General features: G+C 40.0%; 3 long non-coding RNA genes across 3 annotated transcripts; 1 reads left to right on the forward strand and 2 right to left on the reverse strand.

Annotated features, from left to right (window-relative positions):
- Nucleotides 1-3,276: 3,276 nt before the first annotated feature.
- Nucleotides 3,277-6,611, reverse strand: LOC138954374 (uncharacterized). Its single transcript, XR_011451807.1, has 4 exons — nt 6,089-6,611; nt 5,551-5,735; nt 4,668-4,758; nt 3,277-3,665 (listed from the first exon to the last, which is right to left on the reverse strand). It is a non-coding gene; the product is annotated as an uncharacterized lncRNA (long non-coding RNA).
- A 240-nt stretch (nt 6,612-6,851) lies between these two features.
- LOC138954375 (uncharacterized) lies at nt 6,852-12,444 on the forward strand. Its single transcript, XR_011451808.1, has 4 exons — nt 6,852-7,109; nt 10,442-10,552; nt 11,428-11,507; nt 12,308-12,444. It is a non-coding gene; the product is annotated as an uncharacterized lncRNA (long non-coding RNA).
- Nucleotides 10,942-16,601, reverse strand: LOC138954376 (uncharacterized). Its single transcript, XR_011451809.1, has 2 exons — nt 16,396-16,601; nt 10,942-12,386 (listed from the first exon to the last, which is right to left on the reverse strand). It is a non-coding gene; the product is annotated as an uncharacterized lncRNA (long non-coding RNA).
- Between the last annotated feature and the right edge of the window lie 3,607 nt (nt 16,602-20,208).

A 20,208-nucleotide genomic window follows, 5' to 3' on the forward strand; every position in this document is an offset into this window, starting at 1 on the left:
CCACTTTCCAAGGGAAGCTAAACTCGCGTATGGAAACAGTACTGTAGTCTGGGATGCCGTTTTCAGTATTCTCAGCGTTGAAGAATTTGTAAAGAGAAGACACGACAACAGCAGGAGAAATAAAAGTCGTGTGTGCATTTTGGGGCTTTTGGAGGGACGATTTCGAGTTTGAATCCGTTCTTGCACATGCTCCAAAGCGTGTAACATACAATCTTGCACACGTTTGCTTTAGTAGTGGCAAAGAAGGAAAGCGTGTGACATAGCCCCCTCTCCTTTCTTTTTTTCTGAAATGTTCTTAAAACCGTGCAACAAACAAAGTTAGAACAAATTGTATCACAAACAGTAAGTAACGAACCGCTTCTCCACTCTGTATCCAATCGGCTGCCGATAGAATGACGTCATGCAGAATGGTGCCATGTCGTCACAGAGGTAAAAGCTGGACCTTTCGTCACAACCTTGACCGGTCGTGGAGTCGACAACACAGAATGGACACACATTGCCTGCACACACTCAAGAATAATTTATAAGAAAAAAGGCCGTTCGATCGCTTCCAAAGTGATACCCTGCGATGCACGAGTTAGTGTAATTGTTAGTCTAATGTCTTAACATAGACAAAGAAAGGGCATTATTAGTGCTAGTTGGGTTATGTAGCTTCCCGTGATGCAATATGGCGTTTATGTACTTGCCACTGTAACTTGTATCGATACGTCATAGAGGACGCTACAGTGTACCGGAAAGCCGCCATGCTATTTTTGCTCTTAGCTAATTGTGTGACCCTCCACCACGGAATGATTCGCATGTCACCTCGCGCGGTTCTGCGCTAGGCTTAATATAAGTCCGGGGGGTGGCTGGTAACAGTGTGAGGGTCACCTTAGTCACAGGCTTATAACTCGAAAAGTGTTCTCTCTTTTCTAAAACGGTTTCACCACTGGATAGAGCATAAAAAACACTTTAGGAAAATGTAAAATTATGAAAATCATGCAAAGGTGACATGCGACTCATTCCGTGGTGGAGGGTCACATTTTGTTTCCATCACCAGAGATAAGCAGCGCCTAGAAGCTCATTCACTCACGTTGAGTCAAATTCGCCAGAAACTCTACCCTCCAAATCAGCCATATCAATTGTATCCCTAAATCTAATTGACCAGGTTTGACTGAGCTCAAAAAAGTATTTTTAAATAAATAGATCACGAAGAGGCACAGACGTGACCACAAACAAAGTGCACTGACACAAAGACACGTACACGCATATACAACCGTCAAGACAAAGGACAATTGGTGCAGTTTATAACATGCAGTTGCTTTAATATACTGTTGTTTTGAAATAACTGTTATAATATAGATGTAAAACAAACAAAAAAACACCCAAAGGGAATTAGATCTTAGATCAGATAAAGTGATAATGTCTCGACATGCATTTCTCTCTCTCTCGACTGTACACAGAGATAAGAACAGCCTCGCTTTCACCTAGATCCTGCCTAAAAACAATGTTCAGACCTCATGTTCAGACTCGGCGTAATAATACCGAAAGGACTACTTTTTAGCGGTCAAGTTCAGTCGTCCGCATACTCGAAAGTGAAACAAAGATGAAACGTTTTTCTACAGTATCGGAGGATGAACTGTCGAAGAAGAAAAAGAATCTCGTGCCAACCACTACGCAGAAGACCATCCGAGTTGTCCAGAAGAAGTTCTGAAACACGTCACGTTCCAAATCAAAAGACGACATTCTATTCTCTTACGTCACTATTCTTGGTTTACGGTACCATTCGGCGGCTTTGCTACGAGTATGCCATAGTCTTGGTTGGCCGAGACCTTGCACCGTTCTACAAAGAAACTACAATGGGAAGAAGGATAACTTCCTCATTGGGCATGCTTAGAAATGAGAATGGCTAAATATGAGTTATTCCCCTTTGCTGCATGCTGATCAGGCTGTTTCCTGCTTTGTTATGACTAGTACAGTCGATCTTTCTCATGTTGTGACTTGCTTTATTTTCACATTTTCGGTATTTAAAACAGCAAACACACACACACACACACACACACACATACACTGAAGAAGTTTCCATTTTGATTCGGTTATTTTATTTGGTGCTATATGTTTGCTTCACATTGTTTCTTCTTTTACATTGCTTGAGGTATCCCAATTCGCTAAACACATCCATAATGCATGCATGGCTCATTCGAAAGAGGGCAACTGAACAACTGATGCCCAATAGCAATAAATACTGAACAACTGAACAATAAATAGCAATAAATGATGACAGTGCCAAGTTTTTAAGTACAAAGTGAAATCATGTGACTGGACAAAGGCACAATTACAAAATACAAATAAAAAAATCGTGGCCCATTTTAAATTAAGTTCTCAGCTCATGGGGAAGCATAAGATGACCCTAGAAACCGAAATTAGGAGACCTCCCGCCCCCAGGGCAGACTACAAAAAAAAAAAGGGGGGGGGGGCTAATTTGTGAAAAAGTATAAAAGGAATCAAAAACTGTATACATGTATTTAGTTAATACCCCAAAAATTGTATAGTATATACAATGTCAGACCCTAAAGAAAGTTTGTTAGTCATTGCTTAGGCAAAACAAAGCAAAATAGTCTGTTTACGGTATCCCGACCAACCCTATTTTTCCCCGCCAACCCTAGACCTTTTTTTTGGCATTTGGAGAAAAAGAAAAAGAAAAAAAATCAATTTTGTTCCTGTTTTTTTGCAAAATAATTTAAAAAGATGGTTATAAAAAAAAAGTAAGAAAAGCCGACCTACCGACCCTCTTTTTGTGTGCCTATGTTACTGTAAACAGACCAAAAGGTACATCAAAAACAACACACCAGGGATGCTACTCTCCCCTTAAAAATAGCCATGAGTCATAGGTGTGACGTTTGAATCTTTTAGCTAAATAAAACCATAGGCAATTGATCGGAAATATCAGGAAAAATCTTACAAGTTTATTATTTGTTTGCTTGGACCAATCCTCTTGCCGAAGTGTTTTACAGTAACAATTGATTTTACGTCAAAAATATCACAGGAATATCGAATGTTGAGGTAAGGCTGGGATAGCCAAGTTCAAGAATAACGGAAGGTGACTGTTGAATCTTTTTGAAAATGTATACAAATATAGATGGTAGGCAATTCAAAATTAAAAAAAGGACTCTCGGAGCATGGACTTTTGAGTCAAAAATTAAAGAAGGCTCTATGAGCCGAAGTACATGTTTTGTCTATTGTCTTTTTTTTATTTTGAATTCCCTACGATCTATATTTTGATACAAATTTGGACCCTCTTTGTACGGAGAGAGTTGGCAATTGTTAATCACATTCTCTCATCTCATCGACTCTCCTTCGGCTCCTTGGTAACATGCGTTCCGTCTCTGCCAGGATTGGATACAGCAGCAGATAACCGGTAAATATGTAACAGGCATAAATGGCAAAATAGCTCGCCTCGCCTGATAATATATGAGACAACTGTTCTATTACAAAGTCTTTCTTGGGAGGCTTGGCTAATTTACTCGCTCGTTTTACACGGGGTTCCATCGTTGTCTTTTCTAATCGGAAAACCTTGCTCCTCAGTTTGTTGACCTTCTGCCGAAGTTCCGCTTCACGAGGGGATGGGGAGGATGACGACTTTGATGCTTTACATCCTATGTCCTCCAGGATCGCCTGAATGTCATCTAAAAAAGAAAACACACACACAAAACACACATAAAATAACATAACCATAACAAGTTACAACCTGGAAGAAATTAAAACATGTGTAATTCAATCACAAAATGAAAATAAACAATAGCGTAGGAAGGCAGGCCAGAAATGAAGTGTATTAGCAACTATGGATACGATGTGGAACAATGATGGAATTGACCTTGTTTGGTACTGAATGGGTGAGGCCATTAGAACTGTACCCACGGAATACGCGCTATATAAGCTTTATATTGATTGATTGATTGATTGATTAGGACAACAGTACCAGGTAAACTCCTCACACACCATGCCTCTTTCTTTCTTTATTTGGTGTTTAACGTCGTTTTCAACCACGAAGCTTATATCGCGACGGGGAAAGGGGGGGGGGGGGGGGGGGAGATGGGAATAGAGCCACTTAATTGTTTCTTGTTACACCATGCCTCTAACAGGATATGTTTCCCATCATTACGTGTGGGAACTACAGGTACAATTTCATCCATCCATGCATCCGCCCTATACAGCTTCTTCTTCTTCTGCGTTCGTGGCCTGAAACTCCCACGTGCACTCATTTATTTGCACAAGTGGAATTTTATGTGTATGACCGTTTTTACCCCGCCATTTAGGCAGCCATACGCCGCTTTCGGAGGAAGCATGCGGGGTATTTTTGTGTTTCTAAAACCCACCGAACTCTGACATGGATTACAGGACCTTTTTCGTGCGTATTTGGTCTTGTGCTTGCGTGTACACATGAAGGGGGATAAGTCACTAACAGGTCTGCACATAAGTTGACCTGGGAGATCGGAAACATCTCCACACTTAACCCACCAGGCGGCCGCGACCGGGATTCGAACCCTCGACCTTCCGAGTTAATAGACCGACGTCTTACCACCCCGCCACAGCGCCCGTCACCCTATACAGCGATTATCAACTATGTAATGGATGAGTTTAAACATTTTTTGATGTCAGGGTGTTCTTCATGGTTAAAAATCTCTTACCTGGTTGAACAATTTGTGCATCAGGCGACAGGTCGGTGCTGGCTTCATTTGTAGCTACCCTTTGCGATGGTGGCTTCCTCCCACTAGCAACCTGCAAATTGCACAGCTCTTTAACTGACAAACTCACAACCAACACCCAGTCACAATGAAACATTTCTCCCAATTTCATGGCATTGGTCTTAGGCCACACACAAAAAGTGTATGTTTCTGGTAAGGCAAAACAAAAAATAATCTGTTTACGGTATCCGGACCGACCCTATTTTTTTCCCACCGGCCCTAGACTTTTTGGGGGCATTAAAAAATAAAATTAAAATATTCAGATGGCTAAAATACAAAACTAAAAAGCCGACCTACCGACGCTATTTTTGGGGGGGCTACGTTACCTTAAACAGACTTTTTTGTGACCTAACATGACTAAAGGTGGAGATTTTTTTTCTAAACTTTTTTTTTTTAAACCATCTTTTTAACTATTTCGTTGAAAAACAGGAAAACAATTGATTTTCGAATACCCCTTTTATTTTTGAAAATGAAAAAAAAAAAAAGTCTAGGGTCGTCGGGAAAACATAGGTAGGGTCAGGTGACCAGAAACATACAACTTTTTTGTTGTTGACGCCGACCCTATACCTTTTTTGCCATTTGGGGCTGTTTTTTTGCAAAATAAGTTCATCATATCATCATAATCAAGACGTCGATCCAAAATAAGTAACTTTTTTTTGTTGGCCTTATCATTTTTTTGCGCTAAATGCAAACAGGCATTATTTGATGGGAACAATGCTAACTTGTTTTCAATTCTTACATCAGCCTCAAACTTGTCATTACTCAACCTGCATTTAATAGTGTGCTTCTTTGGTTTGCAAAAACCTAAAACCAATAAATAAATAACCTTCGGTGGTGGATTGGGCACTGCAAACAATGTCGGGACAGCATTCCACACAAGTGATCCTCTCTGCAGGATTGTTTTACTGGTTGGCCTCAAAGTGATCAGTACAAAGCTTGAGACCTTGAACATCAGCTGGCTGCAGCTTTTCAAAGTCCTCTCGCCTTGTGAATTGCATCCATATTCTGCACCTAGTTTGACAATAAAAACAACAATGTTATTGTTAAACTAAGCAAAAAGGAAAGACAAAAAAAGCTAAATCAGATCTTCAGTCTAAATCTAACGCTCTGCCTGAACGCAAAACGGATGAGTGATGTACCTTTGTACTGTAGTTTTCCCGTAAGCAAGGTTTGATAAAGGTTTCGGCAAATATGCCCACGGGTTTGTCATCAAGTGTAAATTGTTGTTTTGTACTGACTGCTGACTCACACTCACAGTCGTAAGTACTCGCTGACGCTGTAGTCTACTGAGTGAGTTGACTCGAGCCATTGCATTCTCATTCTGAAGAAGGTAAACCTGATGAAATAATCACTGCACAACCCACCTTTTTTCTTCTGTAGGGAACTTGTGGAAAGTTTTCCCGAAGCAGCTCTGTTTGTAACGGGCGTTCTTGCAACAAAAAGCCGAACACAATTTACCACCACCTCGCACACGATCGGTACCTACGCGATCCGCCATTTTGTTTTCGCCGCCAGCATGTGACTAGGGACGATAACCCACAAACACTTTTTCGCATTTTCTTCGCAAGTTCCACGTCTTCCTTATGTACAGTGTTTGGTATGCCATAGTATTGGTTGGCCGAGACCTTGAGGTGGAATGCGAGTGATTAGGTTTGTTGATTTTGCTCGGAGAAGTGGTCCGTGTTCAAGCAAGTTTCTTTCTTCTTTGAAAACAAAAACCCTAAGACCAGTGAATGTCGAGATATATATGTTAATTGGATCTGTGATCCAAACATGCCTTTTGGTCAATCTCGATGGCAGTTTATTCCACTCGCCCTTCGGGCTTGTGGAATAAACTTCCATCTCGATTGACCAAAAGCCATGTTTGGATCACAGATCCAATTAACGTATATTTTATAGATCAGATTAGATTAGAATTAATTAGATTAGATCAGATTAGATTAGGTTAGATTATATTGGATTAGATTAGATTAGATTAGATTAGAATAGATTAGATTAGATTAGATCAGATCGTAGATCTGGATTACTTAGTTCTCGTCACTACTTTGCTAATTAGGCTTCTGATCCTATAACTCCCTCGCTTACTTTTGATATGGAAATACATTTTTTTTTTGCAAGAATATAATTTTAAAGATATAGTCTCCGCCAGTAAAAGGCCTTCAGATCGCCCTAAAAGCTTTACCATAAGATTCTGCGTGACGAATAATGTTACCACACAGAAGGACAAACTTAACTTTGCAGAATTAAAAGTTTGGGAAGTTGAATCAATTGTCGTAATATCAAAGGAAAATGCACTCTTGTGATGTGTTCCGTGGGTGATGTCCCTTGATTCGAGACAACATGGCGACTATCAGGGAACGTTTTGACGAATTGGAGACTGACCAGGTAAGTGTCGGATTTGTAGACCACAGGAAATGTTGTTTATAATCAAATAGGGCTTTCAATACAACAGTCAGTATTAGTGTAAAAGTTGATCCCAGCAGGACTGCAAAGAAATCTGTAAGGCGAGTCATTTCGAACCATTTGGTTGGTATGATGAGATGGATACCAGTAAGTTCGTCAAACGGTAGATTCGTCACCGGTCCCCGGTAACTTCGCCACAGGTAACTTCGCCACAGTAGTCCGAGCGCGGCTGTTATGTAATGGTAATACAACCTTGCACCTCCCCCCCCCCTTTTTTCTCTCTCTCTCTCTCTCTCTCCCCCCCTCTCTCTCTCTCTCTCTCCTTTCACAGAGCATATGTGATGTTGTGCGTATTTATTTTGTATCTCTTTTTTCTTTGAGTAGGTGAAGTACACAATATAAAATGGCATTTTCATTCTCTCTCTCTCTCTTAGTCTTAAAAATGTGAATCTTGAATCTCTCCTACAAATCAAACATCTGAAAGCATAAGCTCTAAACATAAACACCCGCCCACCCTGCCGGTAACTTCGTCACCCGTGACGAATCTACCGTGTGACGAACTTACTGGTAGCCGATGAGATCACTTGTTTTCAGCTACTAGAGGCAGTAGAACGAGGACGTCAGCCGGCTTTGCATATGGTTTATCCCACACAAACTTAATACTGACTTTTCCCCTCCCCTCCAAAGTGCTGCTGATCGAACTTTGGACCATTGTAACGCTTGAAATTCGTGGAGAAACATCCAATCTGAAGTTAATTTTGGCTGACGTCTTTCCGATACGGCGATAGCTCAATCAGTGAATGTGTGTAGATCATGGATTGGAAAATCAAGGACTTGCCTTCTGAAATAATTATAAGACTCTGCATTTGCACTGTTACTCATTTGATAATATATATATAGATGCATTTTTTTGAGTCACTTGAGAAAAAGTGACTCTATGTAATCGGTCAGTGTTAGTCTGTCCGGCCGGCCGGCCGTCCGTAGACACCACCTTAACGTTGGATTTTTCTCGGAAACTATCAAAGCGATCGGGCTCATATTTTGTTTAGTCGTGACCTCCAATGACCTCTACACTTTAACGATGGTTTCGTTGACCTTTGACCTTTTTCAAGGTCACAGGTCAGCGTCAAAGGAAAAATTAGACATTTTATATCTTTGACAAAGTTCATCGGATGTGATTGAAACTTTGTAGGATTATTCTTTACATCAAAGTATTTACATCTGTAGCCTTTTACGAACGTTATCAGAAAAACAAGGGAGATAACTAGCCTTTTCTGTTCGGCAACACACAACTTAACGTTGGGCTTTTCTCGGAAACTATAAAAGTGACCGGGCTCAAATTTTATGTGAACGTGACTCATTGTGTTGTGAATAGCAATTTCTTCCTGTCCATCTGATGCCTCATATAATATTCAGAACTGCGAAAGTGACTCGATCGAGCGTTTGCTCTTCTTGTTTTAGCTACAATTCATACCACTGGAATAAACACAACAGTAAACTAAAAGTAAAAGTGTGCTTTGCTTGCAAGAGTGAGTAGAACAGAAAATACCGCTCTTCTTTACGTAACTGACAAGCTGCCGACCAGTGCTAACAACAAGAAAGTGTCTGTGCTCGCACTCTTGGACCTCTCGGCGGCATTTGACACCATCGACCACGACGTCCTCCTAAAGAGACTACAGTTCACGTTTGGAATTGCCGACAAAGCCTTCCAGTGGTTCGTGTCATATCTCTCTGAACGCTTTCAAAGAGTACAAATAGGTCAAAAAGAATCATCCCCTGTTCCCCTGAAGCACGGAGTACCTCAGGGCTCTGTTCTAGGCCCGGTTCTGTTTACACTATATACACAGGACCTATCTGACGTCATCTCGAGGCATGGCTGCGAACACCACAAGTATGCCGACGACACCCAAATAGAGGATTCTGCTCCCCCCAGTGATTTTCCAAAAGTGGTTAAAAACACTGAGCGCTGCATTGAGTCAGTTAAAGACTGGATGATAGACAATAAACTCAAGCTGAATGACTCAAAAACTGAGGTGATGCTGTCAGGCTCAAGGCATGCTTTAAATCAGATTGACTGTACTTCCCTGACAATAGGCGACACTCAGATTGTTTCCCAAACCGCTGTTAAGGACCTAGGCGTGTACCTGGACTCTGCTCTGACAATGCAAAAACACATTAGTTTTGTTTGTAAATGTGCCTTTTTTGAGTTGCGCAAGATTTCCTCTGTCAGATCATTCCTGACACTCCAAGCCACTGTTCAACTTGTCTCCTCTCTGATCCTGAGTCGACTTGACTACTGCAACTCATTGCTTGCCGGCCTCCCCACTGAAGAACTTGATCGCTTACAGAGAGTCCAGAACAGTGCTGCAAGGCTCATTCTGCAGAAGTCTAAGAAAGACCATGTCACTCCCCTACTTATCACCCTTCACTGGCTTCCTATGAAGTATAGCATCGAGTACAAGCTCGCTCTGTTAGGGTACCGCTGTTTTGAGAAATCACTTCCCCCCTATTTGTCCCATTCCCTCAGTATCTACGAGCCATCCCGTTCTCTCAGATCCTCCTCTGAAAAACTCCTTCGCATCCCCAAAACCAGGACCAAGACCTTTGGTGAAAGAACCTTTAGGTACCAGATTCCGACCGTCTGGAACTCGCTTCCAAGTTCTATCCGTGATTCCAGCAGCCTTTCCTCCTTCAAAACCCAACTCAAAACATACCTGTTTCGTAAAGCCTTTGCTTAGCCTGAGTAGACTCTCCACAACTCTATTCTGTTTTGGAACTCTCTACCCTGTATGTGCTTTATGGTCTCTTTGTCAATGGTATCTTTGTGTGTGCGCGTGCGTGCGTGTCTGTTTGTGTGTGTGTGTGTGTGTGTGTGTGTGTGTGTGTGTGTGTGTGTGTACTTTTAACATTGTACGCTAAGTTTTGCTTAGTGCTTGGGTTCTTGGTGTTATGTCTCAGTTAAATGTATGCTTTGTATGCTTGTTGATTTGTGCTAGTTTATTCTATAATGAATTTGTAAAGCGCCTGGAGCCAATTGATGGGACTTGCGCTATAGAAAAGTTATTTATTATTATTATTATTATTATTATACTAATTTAGTAATTATCACACCCATTTTAAAAGCAAAAATTCTACTCGCACTAGTAAAGCTTATGAGAGCTGAATTTTATTTGTTCAATGGGCAGTCGATAGAGAATGAATCATGCTCTTCAAAGTCAAGTGAGCTTTTCTTGATGATAATAGGTTTGATACAGATACTGTAAATTGAGTAAGGATGAAGTATGAGAACTGTAAACTCTTCTCGTTCCGTCTAGGCTATGGAAGTTTCGCTTCCAGCAGAACATGCTGTCCTTACTAGTGCTAGAGGGCGGCAGGAGAGGAAGAGGTGCGGACAGAAAGTGATCTGCTGAGGAACCAATTTGAAGGTAAATCAGGATTAGTTTTAGTCCTTTTCCTAGTACTTTCCATGCACGGGTTCACACACACACACACACACGCATGTATACACAGAATCATGAATGACAATAGCACTTGCACAAATAGTTATATAAGAAATAATAGGGTGAACTTTGATGACAATAACAGAAGATATTATTTTCTTGGGTGAAGAGTATAATGGGGATTTCACAGTTATAATTATGGCAAGGATAGAAGTGTGCTGTGCATCTGTCTGTCAAAAGGGCCCACCAACATTTTGTTTCCTCTGAAGAGCAATATACCACAGTTGTGTGATATAATTTTACGTGCAAGAATGCCTTTTGTAAAAAAATTCCTGATAACATAGTGAGACACACAGAAATTCAATAGACAACACCCTTGTGACATTGTTTATTTTGCTGTCATTAAAATGATCCATTCATTGTTATTATACATTCATCAGAATACTTTCCTATAATTTACATGGAATGTATCCTGTGAGGAAATACACAAGTACAGGTTGTAACAAAACTCTCTCCTCTGAATTGTTTAAGGTTTCAAGGGAAAATGTGCTAGATGTAATATGAGAACATTAGATGAGGTAAAATTTACAAACAATAAAAAAAAGCAAGTGTGAAAAATCACACGTTGTCAATATAAAAAAATGAATGTGCTTTACAAAACTGTACTTTCTTTTCTTTTGAAATAGTCACTTTAAAATTTAAAAAACACACCATTGTTCATAAGAAATACTTTGCAAGTTTTGCTCATCGTTCAGGTTAGTGGTGTGTTATGACTCGTTTATGCCTGGTTCAAGCAGGCATAGTTGTAAAAATGGGTATTGACTGATTTAAAAGTGAAATAACAATCTTTCCACTTCCAGAAACTTATCCAGGAACCAGGCCAGGAGAAACTCCAAGCCCTAGCCTCTAAATGGTGAAGCTGAATGCTGGCCTTATGACAGTAAGTACCTATTCCTTGTGTGAGATTTGCTCTAAATCCTCTGCAAGTGCAAGCAGACAGTTGCCACTATTAACATATTTTTAAGAAAACTCTGAAATAATTCTGTCTGAGAATAGGGTTAAAATAACAGTTTATAAACATAAATCAGAGAAAGTAACCTTACAAATAAGGGGGCGTAAAAAAAGAGGGTTTCCTGTACAGTACATGGGTACACTGGGCACGAGCTATGAAAAGGAAAGGTGTACCAGAATTCAAATGTCTTGGAGAAATGTGTACAAATGAGGCAAAACTCGCCTCTGACAAAATGGATATGATGCAAAACAACATGTTTAAATAATCAAGTATTAGAAGATTATTTCAAGGAGAGGGTGACATATATAGTATATATGTGTCTCAAGAGACAATCATGTGCAATTCATTCCAAGAAGCTAAAGATATGTTACAGGTGCCTCTACACAAATATTCACAATGTCCCAGGACAGTCTTGTTTTACTAACCAGTGTCATCACTCATGTACATTTCTTCTTCTGTGTTCGATATAATCTATATTAAATTGCTTTCTGTTTGATATACCTGCCTCAACTCTGTTCTATCACACTGGAAAGCCTGTACCGTCACAGGTGTATATCCCCCCCCTCCCCACACACCAAGACACGCTCTATTACATAAATTACAATTTCTTCTTTCTCATTATTTTCTCCAATTTTCTTAAATTTGGTGCATATTTTTTTTAACAATTTTAATGTTTAAATCTGAATCAAGTTTTGTCACTGAAAGATGATTTTCTGTTTACACTCCAGGATTTCGATGCACTGGTGGTTGGTGCTGGATGAGAGTTTCCTTTCACTTGCTTGGGCCCAGAGAAGCGACGCCCTCGTCCTGGAAGAAGCAGAAGAGGGAGACATCAATAAAACACAACACTATGCTGCTTAGAGACAATTTATTTTGTGCAAATATGGTTATTTGGGAGAACGAGTCCAAATAGCCAGATACAGTTAATGTGTGTAGGCCATAAGGAAAAAATGTACCGATCCAGCTGGCCAGTACACAGGCTATATATGCTGGTCGCCTGTGCTAAGTACAGAGTTGTGTCAAAAGTCATGCATGTTGAAAAGGTGAATTTAGAGCGTAGGTTTAGATCACCCCAAAGAAAAATCACATAAACCAGTCTGGGTGGCCGGGTGGTAACGCACTTGCGCTCGGAAGCGAGAGGTTGCGAGTTCGACCCTGGGTCAGGGCGTTAGCAATTTTCTCCCCCCTTTCCTAACATAGGCAGGGATGTCGTTAGGCGTCAGGCATTGACCGATTGAAAGGCTCAAATGTCCGATTCACATAGCAGCATGGCGGTCTGATGTCCTATCGTTTTGAACTGAGCGCTGTCATTCTCCGATAAGAACACCATTCCTTCGGACAGCGTGATATTCAATATTATGCATTCAAGATACACATTGTCCAAAATTGACCGAGCACTCTCGCCTACAGGTGCACTGAAGTCGTGTAGTGCTGATCTTGCGTTTTTGGGAATTCCAAACCGTTTGCGATATGAGCCGTTTGGGTACAACCGTCTGCAGCACACTAAAGTTTAGGAGTACGGGAGACAACTCCAACTGACTATAAGTCTTGCGTCTGCTTTTGGTTTCAGTTTAAGAAATTTTGACGAAGCGCATTGAATTATGCCACCGAATTAAAACTAATAGGCCTGCCAAAGATCAACAAAAGCTGAAGACCTTTGGCTTTTCAACGGCATCCTGTGCTACGTTTCGGTCAAAAACAGGTGAAAACGCGACGAGCGTCACAAGAATGACAGTGCCAATGACAGTGTCGCATTGGAAACTGACACAGCCACGGAAAGAGACGTTTTGTATTTTGGGACTGCTGCCGGAAGGAGACCGTAATATATATCAATCAATCAATGAGTCTTATATCGCGCATATTCCGTGGGTACAGTTCTAGGCGCTCTGCAGTGATGCCGTGTGAGATGAAATTTTATACGGCCAGTAGATTGCAGCCATTTCGGCACATATTTACCTTTTACGGCCTATTATTCCAAGTCACACGGGTATAGGTAGACAATTATTAACTGTGCCTAAGCAATTTTGCCAGGAAAGACCCTTTTGTCAATCGTGGGATCTTTAACGTGCACACCCAATGTAGTGTACACGGGGGGAGGTTCGGACACCGAAGAGAGTCTGCACACAAAGTTGACTCTGTGAAATAAATTTCCGCCGAACCTGGGATCGAACTCACGCTGACAGCGGCCAACTGAATACAAATCCAGCGCGCTACCGACTGAGCTATATGGTTTCATCACTGTCAACTGGTTACAGAAAAAATCGTCTGCTCCAGTGAGTGGCGAAACCAAACGGTTGATTATCACGTGACACTTTTGTCATATTTAGAGTTGTTTGCACAGTAAATTCAGCCGCGAAAAATAGCTCCCTTGAAACTGTCTTACATATCAATTCCTTTGTAATTTATAAATTACAACAAAAAAAACATGAAAAATCATTATCGACGATCTCGAATCTGCTTATTGTTCACAGAACCCACTGTATATTTACCACTGGGTTACATTTTCATTCCTATTTGCTGATGTGTAAAACTTTTTTTTGTACTGTGCACACTATTTAATCGAGTCAGTAGTTGCAGGTAAAATCTGATCCCTGTTTTGAATTTTGTGGAATCATTTTGCGACATATCGATAAAGTCACGAGACAAAGAACATCAACAAAGACCATATGGGCAATCATGTACATTTTTACGGGGTGTAACGGAGATCGACTTTGTCTTTATAAGAATAGGAATCACATCATCTTAAACTCTACACATGGTGACAACTGCAACGCGTGTGGCACACAGCATGACAAACAAAAAAGAGCCCCTGCAATGAATATTCCATGCTTAGTCCTATTTATCCGTTTTGGTGGCGCTGATTTGGCAAATGAAATGTTTTAATTATGTTGTGCTGGCTTGCAGCCCAAGAGAGATATTAAACAAAAGCAAATTTATTTCTTCAGGCCTAACCATCATAATGCCATATATGCATGGTGATCTGTAAACTTTTGTTCTCTGTGCACAATGCATGTGTAAACATTTTGTTGTTCGCAGAACGCAGAACCAATTTCACATTTTAACCCTTAGGCTGGTTGGCGCGACATATGTCGCGCTACTTTAGGTATACTGTCTCCTGGTTGTCACGACACATGTCGCGCTACTGGCTGAGTCTGTTTGGTCGGTTCCGATTACCTCCCATGTATGCGAAAACCAATATTATGACCGTTTTTTGTTATTTTTCTCTGTTAATTCACCAGTGGCTATGTAACATGTGTTACAGAATTGCACCAGTGTAAGAGTTAACATTTTATTTTTCACTCACATGTTTGCTGAAGTGTACAAATTTTGTTCCATTTAGTGCTGTTTTTTTCCCGTCTCAAGACATATATGGTGATGTGTTCAACTATTGTTCTGTGGGCACATTTTTTTGCACATTTATGTCCCTCACTTATGTCAATGTAGCCGCTAATTTGTTTAAGTCCAGTCAATCGTACAAACGTTTCATTGTGGGTGACTCGAGCTGTCGGGGTACTGCGACGAGATATCTTTCCCAATTATATGATTGGTGTTATATATTCTTTTACACATTTTAACTAGCATTCATCATCTTGGTTGAACTTGAAGCGTGACAAAATGATTTTGTCACATTGATTGAATTTTCAGACTGTCCACATTGACTGAAATCTAAGAAAAGGGCACAATTTAACGCTGTTTTATTCTTTCCCAATTATATGATTTGTTATTGTTCACAGAACCCACTGTATATTTACCACTGGGTTACTTTTTCATTCCTATTTGCTAATGTGTCAAACTTTTTTTTGTACTGTGCACACTATTTGCTCATTTAATGCTGTGTTTATGTGTTTGTTTCACTCCCATGTGTCATATTTTCTGAGATTTCGGTCAATGTAGCCACTTTTTTTGTTTGGCCGCATTTAGCCTTTCCTTCGTAACTGTCTGTCTTCACCAAGCTGTAGATTCTTGCATTACTAATGGCGAGCAGCTATGCAAGAAAACAAAGAAAGTGTATTCAAGCACCGAGCCGGGTAAAAAAAAATATCACTACATTGACCGAAATTTCAGAAAGCGTCACATGTTTGCTGCTGTGTAAATTGTTTGCAGTTCATTGCACATTGAACGCTCCTTTTCTTAGGTTTGATGTTTTATCACATTTTGTTGTTCTGTGTGTGCTAGCGCTTTTTTGGGGTAACTTTGTCGCAATTACTTCTAAATTTAATATGTTACTGTTGTCACTGCACAAGTCATGGCCAATCCACCACTGTGCCCTTTTTTTTTTATCTCTCCCAATAAATGTATGGCATTTTGTTCTGTAGGCACATTGAACACGTTTTTGTTGTTGCTTATTCATAATTAACTCTGTAATTATTGAAGAAGAAAAAATCACGTGCAGAGCACGGGTATTACTAGTAAATTATAATACATTACATAAAGCTCTAAATATGTAAAAATATCGGTTTCCTTGCCAGACAAGGAAACTCAAGGCATCCTGTCAGGGAGAGAATGAGCTGAACTCATTTTGACCTGAGTTCAGGATGATGGTAGAGAGCATAGCAAATTTGAACAAACAGTCCCTGCTTTTGAATTTTTGAAGAAGCACAGGAAAAATGTTTTTTCTTTGTATTTATAGACTTTCTACATTTAGAGTTTTTATTCAATCTATCCTGCAACTCACATTTTTTTAAGAGTTTCCACAATTTGACTGAACTGATGTTTATTTTAACTTTTATTTGAACTATCATTTATTCGAGTCTAAAAAGTCTGAAAGAGTTACAATGTGTCCTTTTTGCTGATCAAAAACTGTTATTATATGTACCTGAAATTTCAGTAGTTGGGGATGTTTCTCAGGAAGTATTTGCTCATCTTGTAGAGCCTTCAAAGCAGGTCTCCATGACTGCATACCCTAGGTCCCTGGTCATACGACAGCAGCCAAGAGTGCTCATTGACAACATGGTGCAGCTGTGGAAGTAATACAACAATGGCTCTGGGTTATTGAGATCTCTCAAACAGTGACATTTTGAATCCAGACACTAGTTTCATGTTTTTCCCCCTTGAACTGTTCAGAGAGAATGTGTGGCTGTGGTCTTGAGATTTACATCAAATAAAATTGAACAATGCTCTTGTCAATTGAGTATATTTGTGTGCATTTGTTGTTTCATTTATTAATAATAATAATTGTCTTGTCCTCTAACTGTAACCATTTGTTTCTCCGCAAAAACGCAATAATAAAGAAAGAGACAAGTTATTTTCAAACCAATGGCAGCTTATGCAATCCCGGCCGATTTGCTTATACAAATAAATATTATATACACATGATCTTGATAGAAAACTAAACAAATTAAAAATATGACCACTCACCTGCACTCATTCTACGGCATGTATTTCTTTGAAACTAATTACATAGTCTAAATAACAAATGAAAACACAGGCACACACACACACACATACACCACATACACACAATAAAACATCATTCACTCTTCCATTTCATTTGGTTCAGAGACAGCAATGTGCAAATTATAGATTTATTGACTTACACCGACTCCTCTACAGATGAAATTAAGAAACATCGATCTGACTCCTGCATCACTGGTTGTCGTCCGCCAGTTGCCTTGATAGATGTACAATGTAGAAGATTGCTGTTCTTGTGTCTTCGCATAGTAACTGATAAATGAAAAAAAGGTATGTGTGAGTTTTTGAAAATATGCATCTGTGCACATACACATTACATAACATACCATACGCTATGTAAAGATGTAATTTTCTCCACATGATTTACACAAAGAAACCATGAAGAGCGCATGACTACATTTTAGGCCCCCTGCTATTTTATTTAATAATAGTTGGGAGGTACAGAACTCCTTCAGTCAAAGCATAGAGCACCTCCTGCCAACTTCTCAAAAGATTGTAACACCTTCCTGGCTGAATAATTTGACAAATGTATATAAGTATTGAAGTAGGGAGTAATATATTCCTTTTTATATACAGCTTACCTCACTGGAAGAATATTGAAAAATAAGTACAGGAATGTGATCTATGAAATCTGAGAAAATCAGTTCATGAACAGGAGGGAGTCTTTAAATGGGAGTAAATTAACAAGGTTATGAAAACAAATTCTGAGTAAACAATGTCTTAAAATGGAAGGTCAAAGGAGTCTGAAAGTGTTTTTTTTTTTATAAAAGTAGGATCCACTGTATAAACACAAATGAATGATAAATATACAAAGGAACAATCACACCAACACACACCCATCCCCCTAAAAATAAAGCTTATTGTTGCGTACATTCTCCTGTTACTTCTCGAAGTTCTCCTCTTGTTATTTTTTGTTCTAATTTTCTAAAAGAGAACATGATGAATGTATTGAAAATCTGTCTGCATCCTCATGACTGTTCCCGTTTCACTTATGCCTCTTGGCTGCACACCGTCACAGAATCAGCTGTTCCCAGCACAAATCCTGCTCGGCAATGTTTACAAATGATGTCCACGTCATAGTTTATAAATAGCAACAGAAACAATGGTGGCGCAAGACAGTCTCAGACACCCGTGTACACAAAGCACAGCCATGTGTTAGTGATGTTAGACTCGCCTGGCGATAGGTTCTTGGCGTTACCCCCCCCCCCCCCCCCCCCCCCCCCCTCCTAACAGTATAGCGCGGACCCTAGCGTGTCACTAGCAAAGCGGGCATTACTCTCTGTATAGTGCGTTCACTGAGAATTCATCACTTTGTGTTCCGAAAACATAACAACTAGAATCAGCCGCCACAGCCAAAAAAATACGTATGCATGCGCTCGCTTGATCAAGCATTCATTACATCGATACAGTACTTTGGTGCTTCGACAAGCTCTATGGAGGATGATGAGTTTGATTTGAAACTTTCGTTTGAGTTGTTTCTTGACAACAAATCGTACGTGGAATCTGAACGATTTACTGAGGAAGATCTTCGCAATGAACTGTGTATCGCGGTGAAGAAAATGACAGTTCTGAGTTCGTCAAGTGACGGAATTTACGAAAATGCACATGGATACAAACAGTGGCTGGTCCATTTTCGTCAGTGAAATGGCAGGACCAGCAAGCATTAGATCTACTGATTAAAAATGTAATGAGGCTTCGGCCAGGAAAAAGTATAGATCTACACAACAAGAACTTGGATTGTCGTACTTACAAATCTAGCAGGATTTCTGCGAGCGCTTCATCGGCGGATTCTGCCCCAACGGTTACACTTACACGTTCAGGTTCTGTCATTGGTTTCCTTTTCATTCTGGACTCAATTTCGTTGAGAAATGAACTAGCTCTTTGCGATACGTCCGGTTCGTCCGCCATTTTTTGCCAGTTGTCATGACAGCAGCCGTCTCGGCGAGCACAGGCGACGAAAACCAGTCTTGACGGCCAATTTTAATCTTCAAATGGTGGAGAGCTCGGTCGCGACCAAATGCCAATTTACTCATTTTGATTTAATTATTTAGCATACTTCTGGTGCTTTATTGAGCAAACCGAGCCAGGTGCGTCTTAATTAAGGTACACTAGATTCCCCAAACTCTTCAAATCGGCCCAATTCGGCAGAAAACTCTCCAAGATGGCGGCGTGGACACCCTATCTTTAAAGTGAATTCAAAAGCTAGTCAGCGTACATTATTCAGCCTAAAAGTAGCAGAAGAGCAAACACAAGATGTTCAAAAGTCACTCACGCTCACTGGGGGCTGGCTGAGTAGTCTGCCGGGTTGTAGCTGGAGAAAAAAAAACAGAAAATAATAAGCACACAGAAATGGTACTGCCGATACATTTTAAACATAATTGTTGTTTGGTAGGTTATGCGGATTATCGTCACATAGTGGTGAAACAGCAAACATCGAAGTCAAAAAAACGTATTCAAGAAGAACCGCTGCGCGTATGTTTGTCTTTATTGTCGGCCCGTGTTGGAATTAATTGAATGAGCATATTGAGGACATGGACATCCCTCTCATCAGTCAAGTTTTGACTGAATGTTTTAACATAGAGGGGGAATCGAGATGAGGGTCGTGGTGTATGTGTGTGTGTGTGTGTGTGTGTGTGTGTGTGTGTGTGTGTGTGTGTGTGTGTGTGTGTGTGTGTGTGTGTGTGTGTGTGTAGAGCGATTCAGAGTAAACTACTGGACCGATCTTTATGCAAATTTTCATGAGAGTTCCTGGGTATGATATCCCAAGACGTTTTTTCTTCATTCTTTCGATAAATGTCTTTGATGACGTCATATCCGGCATTTTGTAAAAGTTGAGGCGGCACTGTCACACCCTCATTTTTCAATAAAATTGATTGAAATTTGGGCCAAGCAATCTTCGACGAAGGCCGGACTTTGGTATTGCATTTTAGCTTGGAAGCTTACAAATGAATTTATGACTTTGGTCATTAAAAATCTGAAAATTGTAATTGAAATTATTTTGTTATAAAACGATCCAAAATTACGTTTATCTTATTCTTCATCATGTTCTGATTCCAAAAACATATAAATATGTTATATTTGGATTAAAAACAAGCTCTGAAAATTAACAATATAAAAAATGATTAAAATTAAATTTCCGAAATCGATTTAAAAACAATTTCATCTTGTTTCTTGTCCGTTCCTGATTCCAAAAACATATAGATATGATATGTTTGGA

The sequence above is a fragment of the Littorina saxatilis genome, unplaced genomic scaffold, assembly GCF_037325665.1.
Source record: "Littorina saxatilis isolate snail1 unplaced genomic scaffold, US_GU_Lsax_2.0 scaffold_733, whole genome shotgun sequence".
Classification (NCBI taxonomy): domain Eukaryota; kingdom Metazoa; phylum Mollusca; class Gastropoda; order Littorinimorpha; family Littorinidae; genus Littorina; species Littorina saxatilis.